Source organism: Nannospalax galili, unplaced genomic scaffold, assembly GCF_000622305.1.
Source record: "Nannospalax galili isolate Female #2095 unplaced genomic scaffold, S.galili_v1.0 scaffold590, whole genome shotgun sequence".
Lineage (NCBI taxonomy): Eukaryota > Metazoa > Chordata > Mammalia > Rodentia > Spalacidae > Nannospalax > Nannospalax galili.
Window position 1 is genome coordinate 252,140 of NW_008328101.1, and position 6,467 is coordinate 258,606.

The 6,467-nt window shown below is 42.0% G+C and overlaps 1 long non-coding RNA gene across 1 annotated transcript in view; it reads right to left on the reverse strand.

The window, feature by feature from the left end:
- Nucleotides 1-3,198, reverse strand: part of LOC115067101 — a 4,600-nt gene extending 1,402 nt beyond the window's left edge. Inside the window, exons 1-2 of the long non-coding RNA XR_003846539.1 lie at nucleotides 3,008-3,198; nucleotides 1,867-1,994 (exon numbers count right to left, since the gene is read on the reverse strand). This is a non-coding gene — a long non-coding RNA (uncharacterized LOC115067101). The remainder of the gene's footprint in view (nucleotides 1-1,866; nucleotides 1,995-3,007) is intronic.
- Between the last annotated feature and the right edge of the window lie 3,269 nt (nucleotides 3,199-6,467).

Below are 6,467 nucleotides of genomic sequence, written 5' to 3' on the forward strand. Positions count from 1 at the left end.
ACTCTTTCCTATGATGGAGTTGTGGTTTATTCTTTAGAATTATCACATTTCAGTAAATCTTTCATTTCTTAATGCACATTTCAGTAGATTCCCTAGTCTTCAAAGAGTGCTGCCATAATTAGGGAGCGCACATATCTCTATGCCGCACTGAATTCATGTCCTTTGAGTATGTATTCAGGGTTTGGTGGCAGGAGCCACACTGGAGAGAGAACACCTGTGCCTCCCTTTTTGGCATCTGCTTTACCTCACTTAGTCCAGCAATTTCTAGTTCCATCCGTTTACCTGAAAATTCTTTGATTTCCTTTCCTTTACCACTGAGTAGAACTCCAAGTGTAAAAGTACCAAGTTGACATGATCAATTTATATTCTGAGGGACATTTAGGTTGTGTATCTGAATTTCAAAGAAAATAGAATAGAAACTTTCTAAACTCTGGCTTATCTTGTACTTAACTGAGACATTAACTTTCTGTTCTGAGGAACTGGGAGGACTTTGGTTGAAATTCAGACTCTCACAGCCTTGAAATTCCATGACGATACTAAAGGAGCACTCAATTTATTATAAACAGGCTTATAAGGAAGTTTTGGTCTTAAAAACTATGTTGCGACATTTCTTCGAGTTTATACATTTTAATATTAAAATTCATGTCATAATTGTTTTAAATTAATAGCCAATTTCAAAATGTACGTAGAGAACAACATATACTGCACCTACTAAAGACATATAGTCCTTCTTTGTCAAAAATTAATATTAAGGGACTGGGTGGATGGTTCAGAGATTAAGAGCAATGCCTACTCTTGCAGAGAGCCCGGGCTTGATTGCCAGCATCACACTGGAGAGAACAACCATCTGTACAAGTGGTTACAGGGAACTGATGCACACTTCTGACCTCAGTATACATTGCATGGCATGGGTGCATTTACATACATACAAGTAATACATTCAACACATAAAAATGGAACACTTTTTAAGATTAATATTAAAAAGGGGAAACTATTCTGTAATTTTGCATTTTTATTGATGGATGTCTGACTCCATGTCTCAAAAATATAATTTCTAATAATTGATGATAATCTTTTTCCACACTAACAAAGTGTGCAGGGGTGTGTCCTTCAAGACCACCTGCCTCTTGAGTGTGACTCAGGACATCACCATCACCCCCAGCACCCCAGGTGGTCACAGCTTAATGCACAAGACACCAAGTGCTCTAGCAACTTTGTATACCTGTGCTGGGTGGCTCATGATTTGAGTCTTTAGAAAAGACCTGGATTTCTAACACAGTAGTGAGCTCAACAGATAAAGAGAGAACACAACAGTAGTCTACCAATGTCTTCTCAATTGGAATATTCTGTCAGTACACTGACAATATTTACAGAGCTTTTTCAATTTGCAGAATTACTGTTCCATTTCTAATTACAGCTCAGCCAAAATTCCAGGTTGGAAATGGAACATCATGATTGGGGTGACAATATTATATACTATAAAGTTTCTAAATTTGCTTGGCGTGTTGGCACACGCCTTTAGTCCCAGCACTCAGGAGGCAGAGGCAGGAGGATCTCTGTGAGTTTCAGGCCAGCCTGGTCTATATAATGAGTTCAAGCCCAGCTGGTGCTATAGGCTACAGGGACACCTTGTCTCAAAGAGACTGAAAAAAAAGAAAGGTTTCTGAATTTATCATGGAATAAAAATGAAAAAAGCATAACCACTCCAAGGGACAAACATAAGAACAGACAAAATTTCATTCTTTTCTCCTCTGAGAAGTTCACTTTATGAGATGTGAGATTCACACAAAGTTAACACATACACACAGTAGCTCATCAAGGAACTCTGAGTATAAGTAAGAAATTCTGTAAGAAACATATTCTCACCAACAAAAACCAAGAGAGCTGTAATTCCCCACCGTCAGGTCTCTTTACAAAGCCCTCTGAGCAGGATCTAGGCACTCCCTCTCTTCCTGTGAGAAGTCCACAGCCACACCACTGAATGTCAACACACTCTGAAATGAATAATAATAGTCTGACCATCTGTCCACAGACACATTGCTTTTCTTGAATCAAGGAGACCAAAGAGATTGAGAGGCATTTTCTGATGTAGGGAGGATTACAGCATTCTGAAGATGGTTTCGGACATTGTCATGTTCTCTACTTTGTTTTCTAACTGTGGACATAGTATGGCAGGATATCCTCATATGCAGCATGTGTTTTATGCTCTTATGGACTATAGCATTAAGATCTCAAGATAAGAATATACGTTTTAATGCTGGATTCATATCATACGTTATATATCCCAAATGGAACATTAATGGGGAATTGAAAGTTTACTTATTAAGAGTTAACACTTACAACTATAGCTGCGGATGTATGCTAAAATATAGGTTCTGATTCTATACAATCTAGAATCATTCCTTGTGTGACTAATTCTAACAAGCTCTCTAGGGATGGCACGTCCCAGGGTCCAAACGCCAGTCCCTCAGATACAGAAAGTGGAAAATGGAAGTCAGATTGCCTGGACGAATTTACACTGGAAGAGCTTTGCTGTTTCCACAACAGCAAGGGCAGGAGCCACTGACTTGAAGTAGCTGCTGCACACTGGAGATCACTCTGCGGCATCTGGGAACATCATCACATTAATTCAAGTAGGATACTTGATTGTTTTTATGGGATTATTTTGGAAACCATAAAATTACTGATAAAAATGATGATTAGTTCATATGATCTTAAATTTATCTAAATGCAATAACCTTTAACAATCTAAATCTAAGAGGAGGCACAGCCAAAGTATCCAAATGTCTGCAGCCAAACTTTGAGACCTGCGCTCCTTGCTGTAGATAAGCAAGAACAAAGTTTAAATCCCGGGTGAGCTTGGAGGACCTCCCTCCGCCCCTAGCCCCCAACTCCGACTGCAGAGGCTCCCGGCCACTCCGATCACATGACCAGGAGTCTTTCCCGCGGCCTCAGGTCCCACCTGCCGGTCCCTCCCCGACCCGACCCGCATCCTCTCTGCACCAACTGCTCCAAGTGGTTCCCGTGGCTGGGGTGAACGTTCGCATCCAACTGAAACTCCGTCTGGATCCGCCCGCCGCCTGTTAAGCATCACCCTGCATCCCGGGTGGAGTGCTCCCTAGGTCTGTGTTGAGTTTTCTGGGACCCCAAGGCCCGGTGTCCAGCCCCACCTTGGCGCGTAGACACCTCTGCTCTGGCCCCGCCCACTCCGGCCCAAGTTTTACCAGGAAATGGATGTCTCAGGAAGTGTCACAGGAAGCCCATTGCTGACTAACCAGGGCCTGAATTCTCCCTGCAGAGTTCAGCAGTCACCACCAGAGGGCTGTCTTGCCGTTTTCCTAATTCAAACACGTTTGCCTTCCAGAAATCAATGTTAGAAATACTTTTAGGTAAAGCATAGAAAATTCCTATTTAAAAATTCACAGGAAAGGAATATGCAGGCATTTTACGACAGCATTAAAAGGCAAAACCTGCAAATTATGGACAGAGAAGAAAGAGAAGAACTCCAGGACAAAGGAATGGATAACATTTTAAATTCAACCACACAAGTATGTCTCCCAAATCTACAGAGAAATTTATCCAGCCAAGTACAAGAAACCCACACAACACCAAACAGAAAGGACCAGAAAAGAAACTCTCCCTGGCACATCACAGTTACAACACTAAAGACAAAGACTAAACAGAGGTACTGAAAGCTGCAAGAGAGAAGGCCAAGTCCCCCACAGTCAGACCCAGCACAATGACAACAGGTTATGCAGTGGAAACTTTGAAAGCCAGAAGGGCTTGGAAAGACTTTTATTTCATAACTGCCAACACTGACTGTTACACTTCACAAAACCCCTGAAAGAGAAGTAACAGGTTTTCATGACAGGGACTAAAGGAATATATGACCCCTACGCATCCTCCACAGAAAATACTGGAAGGAATACTAGGAACAGAAGACAGGGATAAACACATGTAGATGTCACAGGCAAAAAAGAATGCTAAAACTATTCCTCAAAAAGGCCTAAGAAAACATAAAATCAACAAGAAAAGGAATTAATACACTTTATCTATAATAACTGAATATTAATGGTCACAAATCCTTGCAGTCAAAGGGCACAGAGGAGCAGATTGGATTAGGGAAGAGGATCCATCTTCCTGCTGCTTCAAAGAAACACGTGTTGCCAGAAAAGGGAGACAGCACCTTGGGATAAAGGGATGGAAAAAGTGCTCCATCATGGAACTAGGAAACCAGCAGGCAAATCTACTCAAATAACACACAAGATAGATTTGAAACAGAATTTGGCAGAATTTTTCACTTCCCTTAATCCTCATTAATGGAAAAATTGATCAAGAGGATACTGCACTTCTAAACATGTACACACCAAAGACAGATTCTCTCAAGTTTAGTAGCAGAAATACCACTAGATGAAAAACCACAGATCAACCCCAACACATTAATAGAGATTTCAGTACTCCACTATCACCAAACCACACGTCACCTGGACAAAAGAGGAATCTAGAAATATTGGAATTAGATGAATCTATAAATCAAATGCATCAAACAGATATCTACAGGACATTACACTCAAACACAGGAGGACACCAATTGTTTTCAGAAGCCCATGGAACCTTCTCCAAAATAGACTCCAAGATTTGGAGCAGAGCAGGCCTCAAGAAATTGAGGAACATTGAAATGCATAGACTTTCTATGCACCACTGACAAGTATACAGAAAAAAAAAGAAAAATCGGCAACAATCCGTTTCACAATGGCCACACCAAAAATAAAACACCTAAGTATAAACCTAACAAGGGAAATGAAAGAAGTCCACACTGATAGCATTCAGACTCTGAAGAAAGAAATGAGGAAAATTCCAGAAGAGAGTTTCAGAGAGAGAATAACACGTACTGATGAGGAAAACCCAACCCTTGGTGCACAGGACATGAAGTGTGAAGGACTAACATGAAGTGTGAAGTACTAATGAGGCAAGACAGAAGGACAGGCAGAACTGACGGCACTGAACAGAAAGGAGCCCCAACCCCCAAGGCTGTGGAAGTCTTGCACCAGCTGAGAGGTAAGAATATTACAGTAGCAAAATTCACCATGAAGGCAGCCTCTGTAGAGTCAGTGCGGTCTTTATAGAGATTTATCAGTAATGATTGTAAAGTCACAATGAACGATGCTGAAGGACACAGCATGTGGCTTTACAGTTTATCCTCGCTCCTCATGGAGGCTGAAGAAGAGAAGGGGGGACCAGGTCCAGATGGATGAACTGATGGACTAGTGGAAGGCAAGTACTACAGGGCAGATGGACAACATAGGCTGAGTCAGCAGAGGAGACTGGGCCAAGCTAAGCTCCTGGGAGACAAGGAGGACTTCTCTCTCTGGGGATCCAGTGATACTCACACCAGGCCTGTGTGCAGGACAATAGAGGTGGAGAAAGATTAATGTATGAGTGGTCAGAGGAAGAATGGAACCCCCAGCTTCTTTCCTGGGCTTATACAAAACAAGCACTGCTGAGAAAATCCTGTGAGGTCTCCAGGTTGCAGCTATGTAAACGACCTGTAAAGGATCAGAAGTCATGTGGTGTGAGGCTTTTGAGCTTCAGACCTGTCCAGGCTGCTAGCCCACTTCTTCTCAGGGCTGTCTTTCTAGGCTGAAATAAACTGTTCCTGGGACTGTCCATCTGTCCCTCCTCTTGTTCTTTGTTCTGAGACACAAGAACCAGGAGGTTTCAGCATGGAGTATGAACCATACCTATAGCAAAAAGGCCATCTCCTCTCAGTGTTAAATGTCCTGTTCGCGTGGTCCAGATGAGTGCTTTACATCTTTCCTTCTGTCTGGTGTGATGGAGACAGTCCTGGGCTTGGTTTCCCTGATATGAACCTAATACATTCCTTTGTCTCCATTGTCCCAATTCATTCCAGTTCATTTATCTGGTTTACTCACTCTCTTGAGTAAGTCGTTTATCAGACTGTGCTTCATGGATGGAGTTTACCTGTTCAAAAGTGCTGTTCTGTTGTCAACCCAGGTGCAGAATCATCGTCCAACCTCAAAACAGATATGTTAGATATGAATTTGTGGTTTCAAGAAAATGACCACACAATCCAAAGTATTTGGGCAAGGTAAAACTCTTGCTTCTGCAGAGTGATGCATCTATGCTGCTCAAAGCCTGCAAGCAAGCACAGACAGAGAAGGTCCTGCTGGGTTTATTCCTAACAGGAAGGCCCCTCTGTCTCCCTGTATGTGGTCAGAGCTCAGCCTCTCATTCTTATGTAATTCGCTGACACAAAGTGAGGGAGCTGAGAAGCAGAATGCAATTTTCAGCAGGGACTGCAGTCTGAAACATATTTGATTTCAAGAAGGGAGGATCATAGAGTTTGAATTTCTGTCAAGCAACTTATTTATCTGCTTTTATAGGAGGTTGGTGTTTTTTGTTTTTGTTTTTGTTGTCTTAATTAACCCTTTGATAGAACAGTTAGC